At 38.0% G+C, this 4,773-nt stretch overlaps 1 pseudogene; it reads left to right on the top strand.

The window, feature by feature from the left end:
- The first annotated feature begins 252 nt into the window (after window positions 1-252).
- On the top strand, window positions 253-349 carry LOC115835632 (annotated as a pseudogene).
- The last annotated feature ends 4,424 nt before the right edge of the window (window positions 350-4,773 follow it).

The raw sequence follows: 4,773 nt of genomic DNA on the forward strand, positions 1-4,773 counted from the left end.
GGAGACATGTCTCCATCTCTGGCCTTCTGACATGGTATCCAGACTTTTGTACTTTGCCACATTCACCTTTTTATAAGGAGATTTTTTTTTTCTCAGATCTTGGAAAGTTGGGGGGAACAAGTGATGGATTCAATGCACTGTTGCCTGCATTCTTCCCTTTCCCTTCCACATCCCTGTGGGACTGATTCTCCGATCTCTACTGCAGAACTCTTGTATTTTTGATGTGATGATATACCCATAAGAAGCAGTGTTGTGCTAACTTCAGCAGCACATATTGGAATGGTAAGAGAAATTAGCACAGCCCCTGTGCAAGGCTGACATGAAAATGTGTAAAGCATTCCATTTTTAAAAGTAAAATAAAAACATAAAAAACAGCAGTGTTGATTAGAGAAAAGAAGTACTAGTAACAGTAGCCAGGATACAAAATAACTACAAAAATCAGTAACATTCCTATACACCAACAATATCCAAGTGGAGAGCCAAACCAGGAACACAATCCCATTCACAATAGCCATTAAAAGAATAAAATACCCAGAAATACAGTTAACCATGGAGGCGAAAGACCTCTACAACAAGAATTTCAAAACACTGCACAAAGAAACCAGAGTTGACACAAACAAATGAAAAAGCATTCCACGCTCACAGAGAGGAAGAATTAATATTGTTAAAATTGCCATATTGCCCAATGTAATTTACAGATTCAATGCTGTTACTATCAAACTACCAATGGCATTCTTCACGAAATTAGAAGAAACCATTTTATCACATGGAACCAAAAAAGAGCCAGAATAGCCAAGGCAATCCTAAGCAAAGACAACACAGCTGGAAGCATCACATTACCCGACTTCAAACTAGACTATAAGGCTACAGTAACCAAATCATCATGGTACTGGTACCAAAACAGACACATAGACCAATAGAACAGAACACAGAGCCCAGAAATCATGCTGCACACCTACAACCATCTGATCTTTGACAAACTTGACAAAAATAAGCAATGGGGAAGGGGCCATCCATTCAATGAATGATGCTGGGATAACTGCCTAGTCATATGCAGAAGATTGAAACTGGACCCCTTCCTCACACCATATACCAAAATCAACTCAAGATGGATTAAAGACTGAAATGTAATATATAAAACTATGAAAACCATGGAAGATAACCTAAGCAATACCATTCTGGACATAGGACCTGGCAAAGATTTTGTGATAAAGATGCCAAAAGCAATTGCAAAAAAAAAATCAACAAATGGGACTTAATTAAACTAAAGAGCTTCTGCACAGCAAATAAATTGTCAACAGAGTAAACAGGCGACCTACAGAATGGGAGAAAATATTTGCAAACTATGCATCTGACAAAGGTCTAATATATTTTCAGAATCTGTAAGGAGCTAAACAAATTTACAAGTGAAAACAACACTATGAAAAAGTGGGCAAAGGACATGAATAGAAACTTCAGAAGAATACATACACATGGCCAAAAAGCATATGAAAAAATGCTCAACATCACTAATCATCAGAAAAATGTAATTCACAACCACAAAGAGATAATATAATCTCTCATGCCAGTGAGAATGGCTATTATTAAAAAGTCAAAAAATAACAGATGTTGACTGGATTATGAAGAAATAGGAATTCTTATCCACTGCTGGTGGGAAAGTAAATTAGTTCAGCCATTGTGAAAACAAGTCTGGCAATTTCTCAAAGAACTTCAAACAGAACTACCATTTGACCCAGCAATCCCATTATTAGGTATGTACCTAAAGGAATATTAATCATTCTACCATAAAGTCACATGCACATGAATGTTCACTGCAGTGCTAGTCACAATAGCAAAGACATGGAATCAACCTAAATGCCCGTCAATAGTCAACTAGATAAAGAAAATATGGTGCACATACACCATGGAATACTATACAGCCATAAAAAGAATGAGATCATGTTCTTTGCAGCAGCATGGATGGAGCTGGAGGCTGTTACCCTGAGCAAACTAACACAGGAACAGAAAACTAAATATTGAATGTTCTCACTTAGAAGTGAGAGCTAAATGTTGAGTACATGTGGACACAAAGAAAAGAACAGACACTGGGACCTACTTGAGGGTGCAGCATGGGAGGAGAGTGAGGACCGAAAAGCCATCTATTGGGTATTATGCTTATTATCTGGGTAGTTAAATAATCTGTACACCAAACCCCTGCAACATGCAATTTACCTATATACAAACCTGCACATGTATGCCTGGACCTAAAATAAAAGTTTTTTTTCTTAAGAAACAGTAGCAACTACCTATTGAGTACATACTACGTGCCAGGCTAAATGTTTCACAGACATTCTGCACCAGAAGGTAACTAGAAAGCTAAGTCTAATGCTGTCAGTATAAGCATATAAAACTGCACCATTGAAAACCACTTCATGAACTACTAGCACACCACACTATGAAAATAGTGCTCCAGTTGAAGCCTCTCTTTTATTAATTGTCCTCTATTTATCAGAGATGTTTCAGTGAACCTAGAAATTCATTTATACTAATGCCTTAAGGACTGAATGTAAAATGATTATTTTTGCAATTCTTGGAGGATATTCAGAGTCAGTTCCAATGCGTCTGGTAGTCTGAATCTGGCTAGTGATGCCAATGAGCATCTCTCGTATACACTGGATGGATCAGGGATTACTTAATTTAATCTTCAAAATACACTGGTTTTCAGATGAGGAATCAAAGGTTCAAACAGGCTAAGTAACTCACCGCTGATCACATCAGTAATAAATGATAGAGTCAATCCTTCCACTCACACTTAGGGGAGCAGTCCTCTCTTCAAGGCTGGCTGAGGAGCCCTTCTCTGAGTTTTCGCTAGCTCTCAGAGACCCTCTTTGCCAACCCCAAAGCCAAGAGGTTAAGCAAAGCTTGCATTTGGGGTCTTGTTGGAGCCTGACCTCCAAAAAGCAGCTATTGGCTCACCCTGACTAAACGCTTCTCATTTTCTAAGACTACTTATTTGGGTTTCATTGCAAAGACCAGCTGGGCCTAAAACAGGCAAACTCATGCTCCACAAAAAAATACCATCAGATTATTTAAAAAACTCAAGAAGTAAGAAGAGGAACCACATTTAATAAAGAACAATTAGCAATAACATTTGAGAAGGACTTTGACCTGAATTTCCTAATATATCCAGACAGAACTTAGAGACTCATGACTCAATCATTTTCTTTGGAAAAGTATTTCAGATTTTTTCCTGAAACCTTTACTTTTTTCTTGTTTTTTTTTTTTTTTTTTTTTTTTTTTTTTTGAGATGGAGTCTCGCTCTGTCACCCAGGCTAGAGTGCAGTGGTGGGATCTCGGCTCACTGCAAGTTCCACCTCCTGGTTCATGCCATTCTCCTGCCTCAGCCTCCCGAGTAGCTGGGACTACAGGCGCCCGCCACCATGCCCGGCTAATTTTTTGTGTTTTTTAGTAGAGACAGGGTTTCACCGTGTTAGCCAGGATGGCCTCGATCTCCTGACCTCGTGATCTGCCCGCCTCAGCCTCCCACAGTGCTGGCATTACAGGCCTGAGCCACCATTCCCAGCCAGTTTTTTTTTTAATGTACTCCAAAACACATAGTTTGAGTTAATTTTGAATGTCAAGATCAACCTGTCTTTGGATCTGTAGGAAAACTCCATATAGCACAGGACAATTGAATGCGCTTTCTTCTCAGGATCATGGAAAGGCTTTTCTCATCAGCTTCTACATGACACACATCACAGAAAAGACATCCAACCCACTGATTCACTAGGTCTCCTTAAGCGTCAGCAGATAGCTGCCTCTTTCTTTTTATTTTTGAAAATTCTATTGTGAAATATTTGTGACATATAAAAATATGGAGGAAATAATATTATAAATGCAGGGATACCTATCTCCAAACTTAAGAAATAAAGCTGTACAAGTACACTTGAGGTGCTACTTTTTTCCATCCCATCCCCCTAGGGCATGTCCAACATATCTATACATGTCTTTATGCTTTTACCACATTTGTCTGTATATCTAAACAATATTGAGGATTATTTTTGTACAACTCAAACATTACATAAACAGTATATCAATGACATTGTTCACAGGTATTCTTCAAAAATTTTTTTCCGACAATATGCATGCAAAAATTATCTATGTTGATGTTCATTTATTTTCACTCAGTATAGTATTATAATACACAAATATACTTCAATTTACTTCATCATTCTCTTGTTAATATTCATTAATTTATGTGCTAGTCCATTTTCATGCTACTATAAAGAACTGCCCTAGACTGGGTAATTTATAAAGGAAAGAGGTTTAATTGACTCACAGTTCAGCGCTGCTGGGGAGGCCTCAGGAAACTTACAATCATGGCAGAAGGTGAAGGGGAAGCAAGACACCTTTTTCACAAGGCAGCAAGGAGGAGAATGAATGCAGGAGGAAATACCTAACACTTATAAAACCGTCAGATCTCATGAAAACTCACTCACTATCATGAGAACAGCACAGAGGAACTGCCCCCGTGATTCAATTACCTCCACCTGGTCTCTCCTCTGATATGGGGGGATTATGGGGGTCATGCAAAATTATAATTCAAGATGAGATTTGGGTGGGGACACAAAGCCTCACCATATTAATTTGTTTCTAAGTTTTTGCTATTATAAATAAAGATGATATATACATTATAGTATATGTTTTCTTGGATGCATATGTGAGATTTTCTCTAGCATATATTCTCAGAAATATAATTGCTGGGTCACAGGGCATGCTTATTTTCATCTTTGA

Source organism: Nomascus leucogenys, chromosome 6 (assembly GCF_006542625.1).
Source record: "Nomascus leucogenys isolate Asia chromosome 6, Asia_NLE_v1, whole genome shotgun sequence".
Classification (NCBI taxonomy): domain Eukaryota; kingdom Metazoa; phylum Chordata; class Mammalia; order Primates; family Hylobatidae; genus Nomascus; species Nomascus leucogenys.